This window comes from Cebidichthys violaceus, unplaced genomic scaffold, assembly GCF_023349555.1.
Source record: "Cebidichthys violaceus isolate CVI_PGR_0920_01 unplaced genomic scaffold, fCebVio1.0.p SCAF_290, whole genome shotgun sequence".
NCBI lineage: Eukaryota > Metazoa > Chordata > Actinopteri > Perciformes > Stichaeidae > Cebidichthys > Cebidichthys violaceus.
In genome coordinates, this window is record NW_027176473.1 from 27355 (window position 1) to 52466 (window position 25112).

A 25112-nucleotide genomic window follows, 5' to 3' on the forward strand; every position below is an offset into this window, starting at 1 on the left:
CTACAGCGATGGTTTGTCCCTCACAGGCAGAGGTGTTCATCTATTAGATCCTCCGTTATCTAAGAGGAGGGCTTGTAAAAGATCTGCCCTCAGGAAGATGGAGAGGGGAGTGAACGACGAGGATGAGTAGCAGGGAATCTGGGTAAATAAACCGACGGCGCAGTAAATGCAGCATTGCGGTTGTGCTGCGATATGAGACCGGCGCTCATAAATAATGTAGCCGAGTGTCGGCCGGGCCTGCCGGGAGCCGGAGCGACGCAGAAACGAGGAGGAAACAAAACACGGCGCTACGTGAATAACACACCACACACACACAGAGAGCGGGTATCACCGGCGAGCACGAGCGCAAAGGACCTCTTATTCCACCAGCCCATTCTTCATGGAAGACCGTGAAGGCAACTTGTAACACGTCGGCAACATTCAGATGCCGAAAAACAAAGTGTTTTTCTGCATTACGGCAGAACGGCAGCAGAGGCAGGAGGAGGGACCTGAGACCAACAAGTGTGTTTAAGCACAATAGCTCCCCGTGGAGCGCCTGTGAATTACACCAATAAAAACAGACTATTATCTTCGCCGCTCATAAGCAACACTGATTCCTCCCTGATGACTCAGACGCACAACAACTGGAAATAAAACGGCAAAAAAAAATAATACATTAAAACAAGTGAGGAAGTGACTGCGGGTTATTACTGAGAAGAGAGCAGATCCAAAACAAGGCAAACTGTGGCGCTGGCGAATATAAACAGGGTGTGTGTGTGTGTGTGTGTGTGTGTGTGTGTGTGTGTGTGTGTGTGTGTGTGTGTGTGTGTGAGGGGTCAGGAGTGAATATGAAATGATGCAGCATCTGTTGAGTCTTTAAGTGATATATCACTCCATTCCACTTCGTTTAGCATCACTTCGTCGGAGTTAATTGGTTCATGAGGAGCACTAATTAAGGGGGATGGCCTTGTTTATTGTCACGGCGACGCTCGTTAAGCGGATGTATCATTTTTTTTCCCCTTCATCTTCTTCAAGACCGGTGACATTAACCCACCCTTCACAACCACAAGGGGGGGGGGGGTATTTACTTTCATTTTTGATGTGGCAGCTGTGTGTAGCAGAGTGAAGCACACACACACACACACACACACACACACACACACACACACACACCCTACCTCTCTGCGTCGTGAGGCCCAGCAGGTCTGTTTGACTTTCCAAACCACAGCAGCGACCAGTAACAGAGACAGGAAACAGCTGGAGAGAGAGAGGGGAGAGAGGAGGACAATCGATCAATCAAAAACAAAAATCAATAATCTCACATGAAACAATATTCACATCACAAGGAATGCGACGGTGCAACTAACTGACCCGGCGATGCACCACTCTGTCTTGTCCAGAGAAGTCCGGTCACATTAAAATGTTTCTGATTCCATTACAGCACCAGAACATTCATTCAATATCGGAATAAGAGTCCAAATCTGACATCAAATCATCCCCACAGATACTGGTCTTCAACATGTTCTTGTGTTGACTCACGGGAGGAACTGAACTCTGTGTGGGATGCTTCAATAGTGCTGCATGAATACACAAGCGTCATATTAAAAAAAAAAGTGAAACTTGTACTCGTGTTATCAGCATATTCACAAATATGTTTGGTGAGTCTAAGGCGTAAAAGATATGAAAGATGAGCTCAAAAACATATTTCAGCTTCACAAACTGGACAATATTACTCCTTATATATATATATATATATATATAAGATATAATAGTGTGTTGTTTGCTCACTAATAGAGCTGACAGAGGAAGCTGCCGTTGACAAAAACATGAATGTTAATGAAACATATATAGCGTCCTTTGTAGTTGTGCCTATGGAAGTAGGTTTTGGTACATCCCTCAAACATTGTGCTCCACATTATGCACAGATAACACAGTAATTAAAACAGCGTGTACTTCATGCTGGTACTACTGTGTAATTGGCCTTAAAAGAAAGAAGAAGAAAAAAAAAAACATGAATCGCACAACCGCAACACAATCACAGAGCAGCATCTTCACACCCAGTTACCGTCCTCCAGCTCCGGTCTCCGGAGAGCGGAGACGACAAAAAGGGAGGGGGGGGGGGGGGGGGGAGTTCTCGGAGGGGTTTTGTGGCGAGATACGAGGCCGCTGTGACCACAGACAGCTGGGGGGGGTTTTAGGACAGCAGAGGGGGAGCGAGAGGTCAACTAGCAACACGATGCTCTCCAACAAAGAACAAGGTCTCATGTACACACACACACACACACACACACACACACACACACACACACACACACACACACACACACACAGCCTGAGAGCGTTCACTGTCTGGAGGGCAAAGTTATCTGGCCGAACACAAAGCTCCTCTCTCAACCAGAACTTCTGACGAGAACTCAAAACAAGCGCACCCAAAGATTTAACAACAGGAAGTCCCCGAGAAACTGCTGAGGACAGCAGCTCCGGAACAATCCTCCTCTTCATCAGTCCATGTGTGTGTGTGTGTGCGTGTGTGTGTGTGTGTGTGTGCGTGTGAAGACGACAGCAGCACTGTAAAGGGTATTAGTGCCGTAATGAGCGTGACATTTTCGGACCCGGTCTGCTGAAGAGGCTGCAGTCATGACCTCCGCTGTCCACAGCCGACCCCTCATTCTGACCCGTCACAAGCAAGGAAATCCCCCCCGGTGATGAGGGCGGGATGCTCAATGCTGCTGCTGGATGAACACCATCCGGTTTAAAGACTGTGATGGATGTAATGGACTTGAAAACGCCCTGACAAGGTAAATACGTACTTCACAGATGGGATTTAACCAGAACTGATGACGTCACCTCGTTCTGTTGTCAACAACGAACACGTGTTTCAGTCCATGAGGAGTTTCAGATTCTGGTAATGCCACTTAAAGCCCATCTTGTGCTCGGGTTTCTGATTAGGCCTGCAGTCCCGTCACTGTGCAGCTAGTTACACATCATTTAGCCCGAGTTTGATTTGATCAGGTGTTCACAACATCGCCCTATTCGAACGCACTTAACGTGATCAACTACATCTGCAGACTTTCACAGCACTGTGTTGATCTGAAGAGGTTCTGGGAGGCACAGAGGAACGATGTCATCCTTCAAAGCTGGCCTCACCGTGTGTAGCGACACCTGCAGAAACATCATGCGTTGTAATTTGTAGGTATCCCACAAAATCATTTAGTTATCTACATAATCGTGAACATATAAAGACTGTATCCCAAACTCAGTACGCTTTGTTGCCTGAACATAACCTAACCAAGAAGTGTTGTCGCTTAAACCTGACTGAGTGGTTTCCTGTGGAGACGGAAGTTTATTTTGAAAAGGCTGTACGCACGTACCGAGAGAAGAACACGTGTGCCGGCTTTCGTAGGAACTTGGTGATGGAGAGCATTAATGAACGACGTATTCAGAAGACGAAAGAATCAGATCGCGGGTACAAGCGGCTCAAATGGGTTTCCTCAGGAGGGTGGCGGGCGTCTCCCTCAGAGATAGGGTGAGAAGTTCGGTCGTCCGTGAGGGACTCGTGAGGGATGTGGCACCGGGAATCGCAAACGAGACACTTTGCTTCCGCTCATCTTCGTTAGCTCACCAGATGTGTCGCCCCCCCCCCCCCCCGTGCTGAATATATACAGTCAGCGACTCCCTCGCCGTGATTTTTCCATCCTCCTCCAAAACCAAACCCTGAACCGGCTGAGATTCAAATCCAATCAGGCCCGACGTTCTCCATTCCGTCCATATTACCTCGGCGCGCCATTAATGGGCCGCAGGGCACGAGCTTAGCCATCTAGCCAATGGAGCGGAGTGGCTAATTGTCGCTATTACCAACGCATTAGGGAGAGGGATGAAGCGGGCGGAGGCGGAGTGGGCTGGGAGTGTCCTGTGGGTTTGTTAACACTCCACTGGGCCTCTTGATAGGTTCAGGTTTAAGACCGTTCAGCCACAGGTAATAGCAATCGAACTGATTAAGCAGCCAGGGAATGTGGTCCGTGCGAGACTTGTGTACATGATTGTGTTCCTGCTCTTTTAAGTGGTGCGGTGGCTCGGTTTGAACAAGCAACAGCAGACGGTCCAAAAGCACAAGACGTATCTCTCACACACACACACACACACACACACACGCACGCACGCAGGAGAACACAATGAAACATCTGAACCCCAGCGGGCAGAGCGAAAAAAAAAATCAATAAGCTATTCGTTGAACATGAGCCGCAGATAGCTCACAATCGGAAACAGCTTTCCATCTGCACAAACAGCAAATCAAGTCGGCGTAGAGACGGGCCAAACGGAGGCCTCCGGTCCTGAGAGAGGAGCTGCAGGTTCTGGTCCTGGAACGTGTTCTACATTTAAACTTGTGAATCTGTTGGTCACCCTGAGGAGCTGTGTCTTTTCCAAACCCTTTGTATATTTCTATCTTTGCGTTTTGGACTTCAGTATAAATGAGGATTGTGAATGGAGTGAGTGAAAGTTCATCTGTGAACCAGATGGCTCCTTTACATATCTAAACATTCTAACAGACTCACTGCTATCCCGCTCCACAGAGCTGCTGCCTTAAAAGAAATGGACTATTTTTTTTTTTTGCGGGAAGAACTGAATCAACTTCCCATCGTCAGTCAAAGTGTCCAACCAGCTTCCAGCTTCCCATGCGGCACAATTTGTCCACAGACCAACACAAGAAAAGATCTCAGGCAGCCAACAAACGTACCTGTAACCCTTCCTCACATTCAAGAGGGTCAAGGGTCACTGAAAATCTGAAGCAATGATCGTACTTCTGACACCTTCTGCGAGCTGCAATTACAACGCACAATACACTTTTTTCATTTTCTCTAACAGCGTGAACATCCGTGACATTTTCACATGACGGATGTTAACAATGAGGGACGCCACTAAATGCTCTAAAATGTCAGTCTGACAGGCAGAATGTGAGACTGGATGAACCAACCTTTTAATGATTCTGATTGATTTTTGTTTCTTTCCGTTCAGCCACCCGTAAGAGAAGAGCTCATGCAAATGGTGACAAGATCATCAGAGTCAGTTGCTACGGCGCACTCAAAGCAATTAGCTCGTCTGATACCAACGCTTGAACGCTGCCTTTAGACGCACTAGGTAACCGTGTCAATGTAGATGCATAGTGTCCTTTCAAAATAAACTTCTGTCTTCGCAGGAAGTAAGGCTTAGCCATCCAAACCACGTAGTGCGGTTCAGGAAAAGAGTGTGGTTGACTTTAATTTCTCACTTTGTGAGTGGGTAGTTACTTCACTACAGAGTAGTGTGACTTTCTTGACTAACGGCACTATCGTGACTCTTGTGACTAACAACACTATCGTGACTCGTGACTAACGACACTATCAAGACTCTCATGACTAACGACACTATCGTGACTTTCGTGACTAACAACACTATCGTGACTCGTGACTAACGACACTATCATGACTCTCGTGACTAACAACACTATCGTGACTCTCGTGACTAATGACACTATCGTGACTCTCTTGAGTAATGACACTATCGTGACTCTCGTGACTAATGACACTATCGTGACTTGTGACTTTCGTGACTAACAACACTATCGTGACTCTCGTGACTAACGACACTATCGTGACTCTCGTGACTAACGACACTATCGCGACTCTCGTGACTATCATGACTCTCGTGACTAACGACACTACCGTGACTCTCGTGACTAACGACACTATCGGGACTATCGACTCACGACCCAAAACGTATATGTTTACTTTAAGTTTCACACGTGACGTGAACGCCTCTCTCCTGGCGGTATAGTCCTGTGATAGTTTGTGAATTTACCGCACGTCACTCCTGCTCCTCCATGTGTGTGTGTGTGTGTGTGTGTGTGTGTGTGTCTGTGTGTGTGTCTGTGTGTAAGTGCCAATGCTTTTTTTGTATATTTTGAGACAAATAAAAGATATTTGAATGAACGGACTGACATCTCCACAGAGAATCCTGGTGGGAGTGGACGTTGAGAGGGATGGTCATTTAGAAATGAAGTGGGCGAGCTCGGGGAGCCACTTAGTGCCGAGTAGCTTCTCTGCTGTTTTGGGAAAGAGAGAGAGAGAGAGAGAGAGAGAGAGAGAGAGAGGAAGAGCGAGAGAGAGAACTGATTGCTAATCAAGCGAGCGAGAGCTGGGAGTAATTGGACAAAGCTGAACTGCAGTGTCACCAATTAGCATTGGAGACTGTGGAGAGCGGAGACGTAAATGCTGTTTAATTACGGCCATTTTCCTTATTTCTCCCCTTCATTTAGAGATGAGATGGAACACATGAGGAGGATGGAGTCAGGGACAGGAAGGGGAGCGGAGGAGCGTTTTTTAACTTTTCTGAATCTTTGTGGGAGGCGATTTCACAGCTAATCAGAGACACAAGAGGTGGAAACTTTATGCAGTTAATTTTTCTGAAAAAAATAATAGTCAATATTTAATGAAAAGGCCATTACAGCATTGCATTTAAAGTTAAAACTACGGTAAAATAAGGCAGCGCTGACTTGTTTTCACACGGGACGTGAAAAGCGGTCTCCTGAGTGAAAGTCCTGTGTTTATATATTTTAAGCCTTCCATCCCAGTGCTAGACTGCATCTCATAACCATGATGCCTACAGGCTACCCCTCACACACTACACACACACACACACACACACACACACACACACACACACACACACACACGGAGCCATGACTCAGGCTCTTTGGCATCGTGACTCCTGACCGCAGCAGCACAGTGCAGCCAAAAGAATTACAGATACCCACACACATCCATGTAATGTAGAGCTATACATGCACACAACATTCATACGCCTGCATCTCTGACATGCACACATCCTGAGACACACAGGAAGATGGAAAATTTCCTCACCAGCTAGTCGCTAGCATCGCCTGCCGTGTGGTGCAGGGCAAACAGTGTACAGTGGGTTTATCGGCGCTCACTGAAAACAGCTGCCTGCAGCTGGAAATGGAGTTAGTTGCGGAGGTAGTGTTCACTTGTGTGGGTGTGTCACTACTACATCGATTACAGGTGTGTTTGATTAATGCAGGTTTAAGTAAAACAAATAAAACAGCTTCTGTATTATAATGTTACTGAGCCTTTTCCCACTGTGGTGATGCTACTATTATATAAGTAAAGGACCTGAATACTTTCTCCAGATCAGAAAAAAACAACACGCACATCGCATTATATAACCACGGCAGTAAAACAACAACAACAACAAAATAGAAAACAAAAAAAGTCCTGTAGTTGTAGCACATAACCTTTTCTCACTGAGAATCTGGTGCAGTGCAGAAGAGAGAAACTCATAAACAGAGCAGTGACTAACCCCTCCACACACACACACACACACACACACACACACACACACACAGGCAGAAAACACTACACCGAACTCTTCCGGCAAAACTTGACACTGTCCCCTACTGATGACATCATCCCTCTGTGCTGGCCTAAAGGTCGCTGATGTCCGGGAGCCGGCCCTGGGCACTGAAACGGCTCACTTCCTCACATGGCTGCACAGTGACACACACACACACACACACAAGCATAAACACACACAGTGAGCCGGGTTACATACCCACCCACACACACACACACACACACACACACACACACACACACACATATATACACAGGAAACTCGCACAGCTGAACACACACACACTTGTCCGGTGTCGTAGTTGAGTGGCAGAATCTCGCCTGAAGACACCAGACTTCATTCCAGACTTCTTCCCCAAAAACACTCTCTCATTAGATCCCCGTCCTGTCTGCACGGCGAGCTGTAACACACACCGGAAGAAAAACAGACGGCTTTGTCTGGCTGTAAACGGACTAGGAGATGGGAATCGTTTTTATATTTCATTTACCTCATTAAGAACGAATCTTATCAAACGACGTCCTGCTTCGAACAGAAACAACGACAGGATGTTGACGAGTCTAAAGGGAATGTCATCCAAAGGAAAAAGAATCCTGACTTTGTGTCAGTGGCGTCATGCAGACAGTCCCAGGTATATTTGGTCATGATGTAGATCTGTTGCTAATGCTAGTCGCATCAGTTTCTAACCATAGGAAACTTTGAGGAGCTTTGAACACGTTGGTTTGTTGTGTAAAAGATCCAAACGCCTCCTCGTCACTACTTCACCTCACAATAAAATTCTTATGATATGAAAATGCATCTGTTGTTCAGAGACTGGCTCGTTTGGTGTTCTGTAGGTCAAAGGGTATCCAGGTTGTGACACAAGGCCCTCAACTAAATCCAGGATCGTCGCTCTTTCTCGGCAACCCAGCTGGCAGCTAGGAGTTGCCCCGCACTTGTGTTAGCTGCTGTTGAGCAGATGTAGCAACAGAGCTGGGGGTCGAGCGTCTCGCCCCGGGGCTGCTGCCACATACTGGACCTCAGTGGATTCAGGTCGTCCCGTGAGGAGCAGCTGGACGCTCTGCAGGAAAACACCGAAAACACAGTAGGCAAGATAGTAAAACTCACCTGAAGAAGGTGACGAAGAACTGCACGAGGTCCATGATGCTGTTGTGCTGAGAGAAAGCAATCTGTTGAAAAGAGAGAGAGACAAAGAGAGAGAGAGAGAAAGACAGAGAGACAGAGAGAGAGAGAAAGAGAGAGAGAGAGACAGAAAGAGAGACAGAGAGTCAGAGAGAAAGAGTCAGAGAGAGAGAGAGAGTTAAGTACATAGTGCAAAGTTTAATGTCTCCAGTCCAAATATATAAATACATAAATTGCACTCGATAAACTTTAATTGAGGTGTGAATATGTCCTCATGCTGCAAAGGATTACTTTACACCAGTGATGTTTACAAACATTTCATTTCTGCATTATGAATATACCTCAAACATGACAAACAGCCTCCGCAATGTCCCACAATGACTTATTCAAAAGACCACATAATCAAAATGTGTGTGTGTGTGTGTGTGTGTGTGTGTGTGTGTGTGTGTGTGTGTGTGAGTGTGTGTTCTTTAGACAGGGGAACCTCCAACTCAGTCTGACCTAAATTACTGATTCTTTATTTATTTATTTCTCTTCTTTGAACATTTTCTGTCTCAAAATAGAATAATGAGTAACTGTGTCAGCGATAACTCTCAGTTTATGAACTCTTCATGATGTAACATCTACCAGGCAGAAAGGTTCCACTGACATAGATCAGGCCAGAGGTTCACTACCAGCTCTGAAATGAACGTGAATGTTTTCAACTTGATTGAGGGACAACTGTATTCTATATCTGCCGTATAGTTTTCCACGAAAGCAACCAAAACACACTCCCCAACATTCAGAGAGTCACGTGACGTCGCCGACGCGATAACACACACACACACACACACACACACACACACACACACACACACACACACACACACACACACACACACACAGGCCATACGGTTCGTAGATTATTATCAGATTAGCCTGTGAGAAAAATCACAGGAGCCGTTTGTGCTCTCCGGTGTTCTGCAGCACTTTGTTCAATTGAACCCCGACGAACACACAGCGCCAATAAACCCCCCCGACCGCACCATCCATCATCATCATCATCATCATCATCATCATCATCATCTTCTTCTTCTTCTTCTTCTTCTTCTTCTTCTTCTTCTTCTTCTTCTTCTTCTTCTTCTTCTTCTTCTTCTTCTTCTTCTTCTTCTTCTGTGCTGGGATGCTGGTGCGGCCCTCTGCTGTCCTGAAACAAGCATCTCAGACACCCTGCAGCTTTATGTTAAAGGTGTTTAGTCACGCAGATATTTGAAGATATTCTTTCTGTAAATCTTCTGCCTCCACCCAAATATAGCGGAGGTGAGTGTGACTGTGTTTAAAGTAGAACAATGTGTGTGTTGTATGAATCGGATGAACTCATTATCTACATGTGTTCATATGTTGGTTAATATAAATATATATATATATAAATTGTATTTATTTCCCATGTATGTTGGAACTACTGTACGTTGCATCAGTGACTAGAAACAAAACAATAACTAATAAACATGTTTCCACTTGTTTCATCAGCATACACCCACATATTCCTCCCACCTCCCCTCTAACAACACAATCTACACCGTGTGTGTGTGTGTGTGTGTGTGTGTGTGTGTGTGCGGCGCTGCTTCAGAGCAAACTTTGGACCCTCAGCCATGAAGACTCCTGAACAGCCATTGTTGTGAACGTCGGAGTCTCCTCGTGTCGAGAGCATCATTTATTATTATTTATCATTTATTATTATTTATCATTTATTATTATTTATCATTTATTACAGACGTGATTGATTTTCTGCCCACGAAGGAAGAAAACAGAGAAAAAAGTTTCCTGCTGGAAGAATCTATGGACGCCATATTGACCGGTGTCAAAGTCGCACACACACACACACACACACACACACACACACACACACACACACACACACACACACACACACACACACACACACACACACACACACAGCGTCACGCCTCCATCGATGGCAATGGAAGTGAGGGACATCTGTCGTTTTAAATCTTGTAAAGACACAAATGTTACAATGTATTCAAATGTGAGTCAAACAAGACGCATGACAAAGGTACGAACGTTAATATTCATAATGGAAAATACCGCAACCTGCGTCGAGTGAGAACAGAAGAAAGGAACCGTTGACTTCAGCCTCCAGATCACCGTGGATGAGGACATCAGCTGTAACACAGGGCTGTCAAGTCTTTACTGTAGAAAGAGCTTCTAATTCATTCCTAAACGCGAGGCAGCTGTTTAACTTCAGACATGTCAGAAGAAACCCGGCCTGTCAGGCAGACCTGCGCTCTGTTATTCATGTTTCACTTCCAGCTGAAGTGTTATATTTCATTATAATTGGCTTTAAAAAAAAAAAAAAAGTCTTTTAAGACAACGAGAACGCGGTGGAGCCGAGGCCACCGACGTGCAAATTAGCACGCGACGTCGAGCGGTTCCTCGTGACGGGTGAACCGCCGACGATCCGCTGCAGCCGCCGCAGACTGAAGGAGTGAAAACGCTCAGATCACAGGCAGCGACAGCAATACACTTCAAGCTCGTTGGACGGCTTTAAAACGGCTCTAATAGCCGGGAAAAAAAAGGGTCTGCGTCTTTGTCTTTTCGGTGAATCCTCTTGAGACTAGTTGGGAGGGGAAGGGGAGAAAGAAATGGGGCAGAATGGGCTTAAGAGGTTTACTGGCATTTGTGCAGCAGGTAAAATGGCCTGACGGCGAAAAGGCTGCAGAAAAGCTGATCTGGGTCCAGAGGGACGCGGCGTTAATACAGGCATCAGGGAGAAAAGAGCCCGGCTCTGCATTCAGGCTTCCAATGCAGCAATTTACATCATTACCCCCCGACAGTGTGAGGAGTGTTTCATGAGTGCAAACACACACACACACACACACACACACACACACACACAGAAAGAACAGAAACACGTACAAGCTGCAAGAAAATGGACGAGCAATAAATATTCACAATCACAAGCTTTCACAGTGGACATTATACTTGATATAGTAAATTAATACACACAGTAAATTCCTCCTAATCTATCTCTGCTACACACACACACACACACACACACACACACACACACACACACACACACACACTTCCCAACGCCACCCCAACTTCAGCCAACAGCCATCATTTAAATTTACAACAACTGCAGTCGTTAAACAACTATATCAATACGCTGTTTAGACCACACCCTTTCCTGCCTGATCCACACCACTGCAGAGCCACACACACACACACACACACACACACACACACACACACACACACACACACACTTAATGCAATCCAATACAATAGTAAAACATAGCTCTGTCGTATACTGTTCCATTCGTAGCGAGACGGTAGAGGTGGTAAATCTATTCTATGGTCCTTTCAGAAGCCGCAACTTTCATCGTTTTGTCAAAACTAATTCCGTCTCTTAACACAATTTATTGTTTAGAATTAGAGAAACGAGTGCGTTCTTTAACGGTTGCATTTACAGCCAAACATTATGTGACGATGAGGAGCGTAAGACATCTGATCGTGGTTCGTGATCACACTTGTGAATCTATTTAAAACAAATAAAGTTTTATGTTCAAATGGTTTGAGGAATGCATCTGAGATTAAGAAGGTTTCAGGGTCATCTGATCCATACATACATCATTCAGGTATGAACCTGCAGTGTGAAGACAAATCAACGCTGCTAAGAAACAATCACAAAGTGACGACTGTGACCTCTGACCGATAGTTGGTTCTGATTCAAACAGCATCTAGAAGGAATGCTGCAGAGAGAAAGAGGTCAGAAATTTGTATTATGGACTAAATAACATGTTTTTTCCACATTGCTATTACCACAGGAGAGAGTGAGGCTACCAGAGAGGGAGGCAGAGGTGAGAGAAGAGGAGGAACGACGACGTGAAGATGCTGCAGACCGGTCATTACCGAGGTGGGCCTCAGGGTAGGAGCCCAGCAGCTGTGACAGCAGTGGGCCGCCTTTCATTTCCCTAACCCTGAACCAAGGGCTTGTTAAAAAGCTGGGATGAGAGAAAGTGTTCGGCTAATCAATAAGGGAAGGAAGAGAGAGAGAGAGAGAGAGAGAGAGAGAGAGAGAGAGAGAGAGAGAGAGAGAGAAAGGAGAGCAACAAAAAGAGAAAGAGAGCAGGGGAAGAATGACGCAGGTAAAAAGAGATGAAGGAGGAGGAGGAGGAGGAGGAGGAGAGACGCTGAAGCTCAGGATCAATGCAGAGCTGTGAGGAGGAGAGAGGAGGAGAGGTGGTGGAGAGGTGGTGGGTTTACTGCTCCAGCCTAATCCTCATCAGAGCTGCAGGCTGCTCAGACACACCGGGTAGAAGACAGAAGACAGAAGACATGTCCACCACTGGGTCAACACTGACATGATGTCCATGAACGTCCCAGGGACTGACGTGTATTTACCGCACGCTCTTCCTCAGCGTTTGCATATTCATGGAGGACCTAATGACCAAATTGAGGCAGTTGCCAAGTGCCCGCCTCCACCTACACGATATGCAAATGAGCCCCCGGCTCTGCCATATGTGTGCACTTGTTAGGAGAGCTCAGCGATGCGGCTCCGTTTAACAGCTGCTTAGGAGCCACTGCTGCATCAATCTGCAGCTCAGACAGCGGCGACGTGTGCGGTGTGCAGCGCAACGTGATCCAAACTCAGAACGACTGGACCGGTGTTTAGAGACCTGCAGCCGAACCTCTCGGTACCCGGTCAGAGCAGACACAGACGGGGTTAAACCCACCTGTCGGTGCCTGAAGCTCGGTGACGTGGTGACCGGTTGCAGGGTGGTGAGCTGCACGCTAACATGCTAGTGCTAACTGGACGTTGAGTGTTTACTGTCAGGCGCTTTCACGAGCCAACATCTGGCCAGTTTAAACACAATTCTGTGCGGTTCCCTTTTTGAGCGCATGCAATCGTACAAAAACAACAACAGGACCCAGACCGCTTTGTGAGCGGTGGTCTCCGGATGTCTCCAAACACAAACACACACACACACACACACACACACACACATCATCCTGTCGGGGCGTTAAACATGTTGAGTGGGAGAGAGGACATGACTTGGACTTCTGCAGAAGTCCGCCGGTGGTGGAGATTCCGTTGGAGACGCAGATTGTTTTACCCTAAAACAAAACCCCGCATGCATCCATCCACACACGTCCCACCTAATCTGTGCTGATGTAGCTGATGACTGCTGATGACTTCCTGTCTGGTTAAATGGGGAAGCACTCAGCCACCGTATGGAACATAATACTGCCTCAATGAGACGCATCAGATAGAGCCTGCTGCTCCTCTGTGTGTGTGTGTGTGTGTGCTGGTCAACTTCTTTTTAAATCCAATAAAGGACACTTTATCACTGACATGATCAGAGAGGTGTGTGTGTGTGTGTGTGTGTGTGTGTGTGTGTGTGTGTGTGTGTGTGTGTGTGTGTGTGTGTGTGAGATATCTGATTAAGAGAGGCATCCTATTTAACGACGGCAGGCTCAGAGGATAATAAGTGACTGAGCGGCAAATCAAATCAGCCGACCAATCACGACCGAGCTCTGCTGTGACAGAACGGGCGCTCACCTCTGACAGGAGGCTTTTAATCAGCCGGCCTGCAGGCCGCGATGCATGAGAGAGAGAGAGAGAGAGAGAGAGAGAGAGAGAGAGAGAGAGAGAGAGAGAGACAGAGAGGGAGAAAGAGAGAGAGAGAGAGAGACGGATGGAGAGAGAGAGAAAGAGAGAGAGACAGACAGAGAGACAGAGAGAGAGAGACAGAGAGAGAGACGGATGGAGAGAGAGAAAGAGAGAGAGACAGAAAGAGAGAGAGAGACAGAGAGCAAGAGAGACAGAGAGAGAGAGACGGATGGAGAGAGAGAGAAAGAGAGAGACAGAGAGAGACAGAGAGCAAGAGAGACCGAGAGAGACGGATGGAGAGAGAGAGACAGAGAGAGAGAAAGAGAGAGAGAGAGAGAGAGACGGATGGAGAGAGACGGATGGAGAGAGAGAGAGAGAGAGAGAGAGAGAGAGAGAGAGAGAGAGAGAGAGAGAGAGAGAGGTGGACGGAAGCGGACGCGATGAAAAAGGAAACAGTGTTTGTTCAGCAGAACATGTGTTTTGTGTTTCCTGCTGTCGATTGTCATTTAGCGCCTCAGAAGCAGGAGGAGTGGAAACAAAGGGCTGTTACTCTCTCTCTCCTTCAGATAACACGTTCTGCTAAATCACAAACAGAGATGTTTGTAATCAGAAACAGTCACAAGTTATACGATCTGTGGCTAAATTATCAGTTGGTTCTTTCTCAACACAGAGATGAAGAGACAAACTGGGTTATGTTCCCATAACATCAATAAGACATGATTTACGGATTAGAGAAGAATCCAGGCGAGTCCTAGTTTGTGGAAAAAACGGTGTCAAAATGAACAGAACAGACACACATGTGACATATTTCTAGACTTTCACAATTAAAGAATGAGATATTCAACATTTGCTGAACGTTATGATATCATAAAAGTAAAGCTCTAAAGGTCTGAAGGTCAGAAGGTCTAGAACCACTAATGAAGCTGTTAGATGAACGCTAATGTTAGATGAACGGGTGCTCCTCAAAGTCACGGGTGATTGGACGGGTCTAGGAAAGCATTCGGAGAACATTCACTCAAACTTGATTTTGAATAATTACACATTGTAGTGGGGATATATTGGATATATTGATTCTGCATTCCTCAAAACCATATATACACACAAATTCAAAACACGTAGGCGTATTAAATAGTTTTTACAGTTATTATGATTTATAATCCTTCGAAAACATCTTGCGAAGGATTACACACACACACACACACACACACACACACACACACACACACACACACACACACACACACACACACACACACGTGTGCGTCCTTGAAAATCTTCAGAACTAAGAAGTCGGTACCTCGGTAGAATTCGAAGGATTTGAAACAATCCTTTCGGCGGTTATTCGATGACGCGGCATCCTTGAAATTTAGCCAATGAGGGGATCCTTCCTTCACCATCGCCTAACAGGCCTTAACCACCATTAACCACCATTAACCACCATTAACCATCGTTAACCACCGTTAACCACCGTTAACCACCGTTAACCACCGTTAACCATCGTTAACCACCGTTAACCATCGTTAACCACCGTTAACCACCGTTAACCATCATTAACCACCATTAACCATCGTTAACCACCGTTAACCACCATTAACCACCATTAACCATCATTAACCACCATTAACCACCATTAACCACCATTAACCACCGTTAACCATCGTTAACCACCGTTAACCACCGTTAACCACCGTTAACCATCGTTAACCACCGTTAACCACCGTTAACCATCGTTAACCACCATTAACCATCATTAACCACCATTAACCACCGTTAACCACCGTTAACCACCGTTAACCACCATTAACCATCATTAACCACCATTAACCACCATTAACCACCATTAACCACCGTTAACCACCGTTAACCATCGTTAACCACCATTAACCATCATTAACCACCATTAACCACCATTAACCACCATTAACCATCGTTAACCACCGTTAACCACCATTAACCATCATTAACCACCATTAACCACCATTAACCACCATTAACCATCATTAACCACCATTAACCATCATTAACCACCATTAACCACCATTAACCACCATTAACCACCATTAACCATCATTAACCACCGTTAACCACCGTTAACCATCATTAACCACCATTAACCACCGTTAAAGAGTGAGGAACAGAAGCTGGAGACACGTATTTGTCTGAACAGTCGATACAACATTCTGGTGAATGTCGTGTCGTGGCGGTGAGTGCAGGAGAGCGAGGACGGAGAGGTGCAAGGTCAGCGTGACAGAACCAATCAACATCTGTTCCAGCAGAACGACCCATTCCGACACCTCACCGCCCCCCCCCCCCCCCCCCCCCCCCCCCCCCCCCCCCCACCCCCCCCCACCCGCCTCACCGCCAGCCCTCGACTCCCGGCTGACGTCAGGCCGCCGCCAGGGAGACACTCACGTACTCACCCACTAGTGTGTGTGTGTGTGTGTGTGTGTGTGTGTGTGTGTGTGTGTGTGTGTGTGTAAGGACAAATGTTCGACCTGCTAGGTGAGGATATTTGTCCACCATTTACACCAAATCTGAATTAGTTTGAGCTTTAACTTGTCTGACATTCACCTAACTGTCTGTTGTGAGTCGCTTAGTTATCAAAATATTCTAGTCATCATGGCCAAACCTCTTTGTGATCACACTTTGAGTCAATCTGTTTGCATTCATCATAAATGTAGAAACCCAAACGGTTGCCATTTGGGTTTCTACATTTTATGCTTTTTTATCGAAGTTGGTTCTAATACGAAAAACTATAAAAATAGTTATTTATTTCCACAATGGTGCACATTTAGATATGTTTTATTCTTCCAGGATAGTCCCGCTGAGATTTAAAATCTTTGTGCAGCGTAAAACTGCAGCATAAACACGATAAAGCTGTGGTCAGGGTTTAGTTAAATCTACGTGCCTACATGAATATAGTCAAGGTTTACTGCACATAAGAGCCGGGACCTCTAGCTTAGTACATGTCCAAAACATTCACACTATTAGGGTTCCTCCTCTGGGGAACATGAACACTCACAGACCTCCAGGACATATGTTGTGTATCGGTGTATATCAGGACGGGTCATTACCAATTCTCAGGACACTTTCTCATCCTCGCCCCGCTCTGGCGTCGGAAAGCCACCGAGGTCACGGGACCGGACGCCGAGTGCTCCTCGTGTTACACGCGAGACGGGCCTCGTCTACGTGATTATCGGATCGCCTTTCAAACCGGCAGATAATGCGGAGCTCCGATAATGCGGCATTAATGGCAAAACGCATATTAGGGGAGCGATGGAAGGACAAAGGAGCCGTGACGAGGTGCGGGACGCTCTGCGGTAAACGCTGACGTTCACGGGGGAAACGGACCGGTGTCACGTTTCCACTGAACAAACATGTGCAGAACTTTAAAACATTGGGTCTCAAAAGAAACACGTTTGGTAACATTTCACCATTTCAACGTTTGACCTGTGCAATAATATCTTCTAGTTCCTCCATCCTGTCACTTCTTGCTCTCCATCCGTCAGCGCGCGACAGTCGTCCTAAAATATCACCGGCAAAAGTCTACTTCCAATTTAATGGATCATAAGGCTGCGGCGTGAATAGTTAAGTGTGCGGCGGCGGCGGCTGGAGGTTTAATCCGGTGCTGCATAATTGATGGAGAGACACCGGGAGACTCACAGATCATTAAATGTGAGAGCAGATTTGCCAAACACTTTTCAGAATAGTTTATGCTCGACGTCCTGTCAGGACAATATGTTCTGCAGAGAGACAGCTGCTGGAAGCTGGAGATGATGAAGACCATGATGGTGATGATGCCTGACGTACTGCAGGGGATTCACTGTATGGATGTTCACTGTATGTATGTACAATGTATGGATGTATAATGTATGTATACTGTATGTATGTATTATGTATGGATGTATACTGTATGTATGGATACTGTATGTATGTACACTGAATGTATGTATGTATGTATACTGTATGGATGTATAATGTATGTATATATAATGAATGGATGTATACTGTATGTATGGATGTATACTGTATGTATGGATACTGTATGTATGTACACTGAATGTATGTATGTATGTATACTGTATGGATGTATAATGTATGTATATATAATGAATGGATGTATACTGTATGTATGGATGTATACTGTATGTATGTACACTGTATGGATGTATAATGTATGTATGTATACTGGATGTATATATACTGGATGTACGTCGCTTGCAGAACATTTCCTTTTCTTTTTTAGTTTCTGCCGATCACAACATTTAATAAAAACAGTTATATTATTATTTTAAATAATTGTAAAACCGATTTTTGGAACCTTGGAATAATTACATAATTAGGGGCAACATTTTTTACATTTAAAGAAATATATTTTCAGATTTTTGTTACATTTTTAAGAGTGAACCAAATGTCACAATAAAGATAATAATAACCTTTACCATACTTAAAAAAAATAAAATTGGAATATTCCCTTAACAACAAATATCTATTTGACAAACATCTGTTTACTGAAAAATAAATATATCAAATGCCAAGTTTAAGTACCGTATATAGTGTTTAAGTGTGTGTGTGTGTGTGTGTGTGTGTGTGTGTGTGTGTGTGTGTGTGTGTGTCTAACCCGGTTCATTGGAAATAAAGAACGCTCTTGCATTCATTTTGAATATATTTGTGTGGCCTGCACAAAGCTGGAAACATCAGTTATTGTCCTCTGCTGTGATGAACAGACGTGCGTCTCGTATTGTGTAACTCTCTGATTGCTTGGATAACACACACATTAAAAACACAATAACATCTATTAGGGAGCGCGTGCACGACGCACTGAACTGAAGTGTTCAAACACATTACACAACATCTTGTGTAAGATGTAATAAAACAAACTAAATATATTGTAAATCATCATCATCATCATCATCATCACGCATCAAATCAGCAGCAGACTTCTCTTTCCGAGGCGACATACTGAAGCCGTTGAGCCGAACAAGAACAAAAACACGTTTTTAAGCCGTTAAGTCTCAATTTGTATCTGTCCCTCTGTATCCTAGTGTTCTTATTCTAATGTTGAAGTGTAGCTGCGTTTACATACAGTAGGTGTACAACTGGAACAATTAGTGGATTAGTGGCACAGAACATCGGCTGATTGGGTCTATCTCTGCTGCTTTGTTTCAGTTTAAGGTGAATATAATAATAATAATAATAATTCACTGTTCTAGATTGAACATTGAATCCATAACATCCCCTTCATCCCCCTCACAACCCAAACCCCGTGAGTCCTTCTCTAACCTGGATCTTGATTGGCCAGCTGAAGTTGGACACGTAGACGTAGAAGGTGATGTTGTGGTGAAGTCTGAAGTTGAACTTCTCGCACGAGAAGCTGTCCCGGTGCTCCTTGATGTTGGTCCTCGCTATGATGGGCATCTCCTCCCCGAGATGGTGCCGGCTGCGAGAGACCGAGAGCAGTTTGAGTGAAAATACACAGGAGCAAAGTGAAGGAGGCAAGGACCCTTTAAAAAAGGGGACAGGAAACACAAAGGACTATTTGTTCAGTTACCATCAGCCGCCGCTTTTCTAAAAAGGTAAAAGTAAGAAGAAGGTGTTTGTTGTCTTCAAAAGACAGCAGATCAGCATCACAGCAGCTTGTGGCTCACAGCGTTCCTCCTTTCCAATGAGGAACGTCACCGGAGGTCCTCTGTTGAACCCAACCAGGTTCTATGATCCGTTTACACTCATCGCTGTACATCTCCGGTTCTACTGAAGCCACGTGGACTACTCCACAGATCAGAGCGGGAGTGTTAAAGGTGGTTCACTCACTGTGACGTCTCTCTGGCTTTATGTTATGAGTGTGTGTTTTGAGACGGTCGCTCAATAACTGATGCACTGTAACTCACACGTGTCCGATTTATTTGTCACGGAACTTTCGTAGTTATTCTAACCCAACCGTGATCTTTTCTTAAACATAACCAAGTCTTTATTGTTATTTTTTAAACTGCATTCATGTAACGTGTCACTGGGCGTTTGTAGGAGACAGCATGAAGATTAAGGAATAACTTTTCATAACTCGTGAAGCCTCATCAATTATCGCTTGCAGTCAGGTATGACCTGGACCAGGTCTTTCTAGCATCAGGATCTTGTTGGGGGGGGATCTTGTGAAGAGACCTGGATGTTTTCTGATGGACACACACACACGAGTAGTAATACAATACTGAACATGTGGCGTAATGACTGAGACTGAAGAGTAGAAGTGACAGATGTAGGATTGGTGAAGGAGTCAAACGGAGACTGTGAGGCTGTGAAGATGTCTTTAAGCAGAAACGTGGTGTGAGAGCAGGTTGAGTGACTAATGTCTCTCTGCGCTGAGGTGGTCCGATTTCAGCATCCCTATGAGCACGATCAGCAGTTCTGTGTTAATGGCGGGCTTTTTCAGTCGTTGTGAATAACATTTTCCCACCCCCTGCTTTATCAGGGCTATTAAACACTCTGTAATAGTCTGCACACACACACACACACACACACACACACACACACACACACACACACACACAGAAGGCCCACAGTCCCAAACTGGAGAGGCTCTGGGCCCCAAGACGCCGAGTGGTGAAAGCAGAGTGCTTTTATCTTAATTGAAATCAGGAGGGAAAATGTATAAAACAGCCTAATGCCAAAATTCTAAAATAGCTTGTGATGCTGGTTTCGTCGGGAGAGGGAATCCCCGGGAGGCGAGCAGGAAGCGGATCCGACCATCTCGCTTCAGGACGCTCGGCCGCCAATGAAAGACACCGAAAGTGAGACGTCTCCGCAGAGAGACGGAGCTTCAGAGACCAAACAATTAACCACCGTCTCTAATTCAAAGCAAGTGACATGTTGTATTACAGCTCACTTTCAGTGTCATTAGAAGAAAATGTCCAATTAAATTATGATGGACGATGACTAAAGACTTTTTCTTCACAGAGGATATTGCTGTTCTTCTAGATGTAATGAGTCTCTACTCTGCTTAAGAGAGATACAAACTAATTAATGCTAACAGCAGAGTTAAGAACAATGTGTGTTGTGTTCAACGAATCCTCAAACAACGGTTCGTTTGACCGTTGCTCCTCATTTTTCGTCCTGCAGGACTGTGTCAACTTCCTCTCGTTACACACATTCGGTCTTTTCAAAATAAACTTCTGTAAAACTACTCTGTTACAAAACAACTTTGTTAGCTTTAGGATGAGATCAGCGTTTGGGTTAAAATAACAACAGAAGTGATATCAGTGATATCTATGAATTACGGAACATTACTGTTCGTAGGTTTGTCTCTTAGATGGACCAGCCTGCCTGACTGTGATTCCTCACGTTTCACCAGCTTCGTTGCATCTGCTCTACAGACCTGAACATCACAACTACCCGTCTGTGGCTCGTCTCGCTATATGTGTACCACAGGGATCGGATGTGTGCTGCGCTTCAGGGAACGTCATCAAGAGACGAAACAATACATTCATCGATCGACTTCACGCTGAAAACGATCGTCTCGTAAGGCTTTTGAACAAAAATCAAACAAAAGGGACCTTCAACACACTGTAACATTAGAAAACTAATGCAAATTGAAGCCTCACAAGCAAATACATCTTTTTCACGCAAACAATAAATGTGTGGAGACACGCGCAGCCTTCAGAAATGGCAAATCGCTCCCAACAAAACGGAAGCTGTTTCTGTGGGACACTGAACTAAGCGGTTTGGACAGGCGCTCGTTGTTTGCGGCTCATAAATATGAATGTTTTCTAATATTATAATGCGTGTCCCAGCCGTGTGCATCGCTTTTTGGTGTCCCGCGGAAACAGCTCCCGTTGTGCGCCTTTTCAAAATAAAAGTGTTATTACATCTAAACACTCAAGGCTGCGTCTATTTGCATAAATATGTGAAGACGCTCTCTACCTGTTGAGCTCAAGGACCAGGTGATGTTGAGGTTGAAGTTGTTGGAGGCGTTGATGGACATGTCGAGGTTCTTGTTGGCCTGCACAAAAAGACAAAAGAAGCACATGAGGGTCCTGAGCTGGACTTCAGAGGCAGCACCAGTTGGATGAAGTGATTACTTCTGGAAGTGGAACACTGAGTGATGACGGCTCCAGGTGCATTCAATGCAGAGCGAGCTCAGGCTGCGTCGTCGGCTCATTCACAGCCTGCTGGGGTTTAGCAGTTCATGCAGTTGTTGGACGTCTTCCTCAGAGTAAATACACTTTTACTTATTCCCCCCTCCGGCCGGCCGACCTTTTTGCACTTTCGTGCGCTCGTTCACTCCGGTCCAACGGGAGAACTACTTTCTGAAACATTTTTAACTCGAGCCTCTCCATCTCCGCCTCGGCTCGTGTCACCTTGGGCATATTTGAATCTATTGGCCTATTTTTGTGTCGTTCTACTGATTTTGTCTGCGATGCTGCCCCGATATTCAACTCTGAGTCGTATCTGAACACGGCTTCAGGCTCTGAGAAGGAAAAGCTCAGATAAAACTCAAGCATGTAGATTCCTCTCACTGTAAACAGCAGATAGATTCGTAGAATAAGTGCTTCTTTTAAAAGACAGCAAACTGGTGATTAAATTGTCCTGTTCATGTCCTGTTAATGTCCTGGTCATGTCCCGTCCATGTCTCGTCCATGTACCGGTCATGTCCTGTCCATGTCCTGTCCATGTCCCGTCCATGTCCGGGTCATGTCTGGGTCATGTCCCGTCCATGTCCCGTTCATGTCCCGGTCATGTCCTGTCCATATCCCGGTCATGTCCCGTCCATGTCCCGTTCATGTCCCGGTCATGTCCAGGTCATGTCCCGTCCATGTCCCGGTCATGTCCAGGTCATGTCCCGTCCATGTCCTGTTCATGTCCCGTCCATGTCCCGTTCATGTCCCGTCCATGTCCCGTTCATGTCCCGGTCATGTCCCGGTCATGTCTCGTCCATGTACCGGTCATGTCCTGTCCATATCCCGGTCATGTCCCGTCCATGTCCCGTTCATGTCCCGGTCATGTCCAGGTCATGTCCCGTCCATGTCCCGTTCATGTCCCGTCCATGTCCCGTTCATGTCCCGTCCATGTCCCGGTCATGTCCCGGTCATGTCTCGTCCATGTACCGGTCATGTCCTGTCCATGTCCTGTCCATGTCCCGCCCATGTCCGGGTCATGTCCCGGTCATGTCCTGTCCATATCCCGGTCATGTCCCGGTCATGTCCTGTCCATATCCTGGTGTCCCGTCCATGTCCCGTTCATGTCCTGTCCATGTCCTGTTCATGTCCTCTTCATTATCGCTTGTGTGCCTTTGGGTGCATGCGTTACCTGTTCAGGTGTAGCCATGAAGTTGATGCTGGTGTAGTGTCGATCATCTTCTTGCAGAAGACTGAAGGTGAACTGGTAATCGATCAACAGGTTGTCTGGGCAAAGAAAAGAGAGACAGAGACAGAGACAGATTCAGTCCATTAGCAGCGCTTCACTGCAGCTTTATCTGCATGCGCTTCAGTTATAATAAACACCTTCTTTTCTGGGGATATCTTTCAATCTTTGGTGTGTTCTGCCAGAACGCCGATACCAAACAGAACTTCCACTCCGTCTCGTTTTATTGACGGCGCCGTGAAGCGCCGACAGATTTATGAAAAACAACGGCCAACGCCGACCGTGAGTCGATAGTCAATTAGATGAATGAGACTACAGAGCTGGAGTTCAGTTCAGAGATCTCAAGCAGTGACACAATAAACCAGTGCAGCACACACACACACACACACACACACACACACACACACACACACACACACACACACACACACACATTCGTTTTATAAATATGAACGCCAGCGCTTCACAATGACGACGCCGTCTTCCCTGACAGACAACCGGGCCGATCAATAGAACATGAGTGAGAGTCTAAATAATCATGTTCTATCAGACGTTTAATCATTGGTGAAAGCGGCCCCCGCTGAGAGGCTGGAAGCAGGACAATGGCCAACGTATAGAGGGGGAATCACAGGGACTCAACATCTGGATAGACAGCAGGAGCCACGCTGGGTCACCTTGTCCGCCTGTCTGATGGGGGGGGGGGGGGGGGGGGGGGGGGGGGGGGGAACACCGAGGAGGAGGAGGAGAGAAAAGGGAACAAGAGATAGAATAGAGAAAGCAGCTATGTGGCCGTGAGAGGATAACGGGGTGAGAGGATATTTTCAAACTTAATCAGCGTGACTGCTGAGTGCTAACCCCTCAGGGTAATCCAGGTGTGTGTGTGTGTGTGTGTGTGTGTGTGTGTGTGTGTGTGTGTGTGTGTGTGTAGGTGTGTGTGTAGGTGTGTGTGAGAGTGAGAGAGAAATGCATCCAAGAGCAGCTCAGGCAGGCAACATTTATTCTTTTATTCACATCTCAAAGAAAAGTTGATGTTCTACTCTGGGCTGTTAGACAATCAATTAAAGTCAAAATGTAGAAAAAGTGTCCAGACATTTCTTTCCAATTAGAAAATAAAATAAAACAACACTTTTGTGTTTTCTATTCTGTGTTTCGTTGCCCAGTCTGACACTGAACATTCTGTAGTTTTTGTAAATTAAAAAGACTGATTTGCAGTCTGTCAACCTTCGTCACAAATGAAGGACATTGTGCTCTCCATGCGTCTGAATCAGTCTTAATGATGGGAACAATGACTTTACAAAACACTGCCGATTGGCATAATGTGTCAGTGTGTCAGGGTGAGTCTGTTACCACACACGGAAATTGCATTTATAATGTATTTTATATTATTATTATTTTGATTTCACCTTTATTTAGCCAGAATAATCCCATTATGAATCTCATTTCCCAAAGATATCCTGGTCAAGATGGCAGCTATTAAGTTTCACACAAGTACCAAATAAAACAATTCACATTAAAGAGTCGACAGACTTCAAACAAACAACTTTGTTTTTAAATTATTGCAAGCTTATAAAATATTAATAATCAATACATGTCTCTGTAGCTCACACCATCTTGGCCTTTTTGCAGCCAGTGAAGAGGA

General features: G+C 45.5%; 1 long non-coding RNA gene across 1 annotated transcript; it reads right to left on the bottom strand.

Moving 5' to 3' along the window:
* Window positions 1–796: 796 nt before the first annotated feature.
* LOC137880801 (uncharacterized) lies at window positions 797–23511 on the bottom strand. Its single transcript, XR_011103832.1, has 5 exons — window positions 23420–23511; window positions 22034–22112; window positions 19406–19562; window positions 8491–8552; window positions 797–1236 (listed from the first exon to the last, which is right to left on the bottom strand). It is a non-coding gene; the product is annotated as an uncharacterized lncRNA (long non-coding RNA).
* Window positions 23512–25112: the final 1601 nt, after the last annotated feature.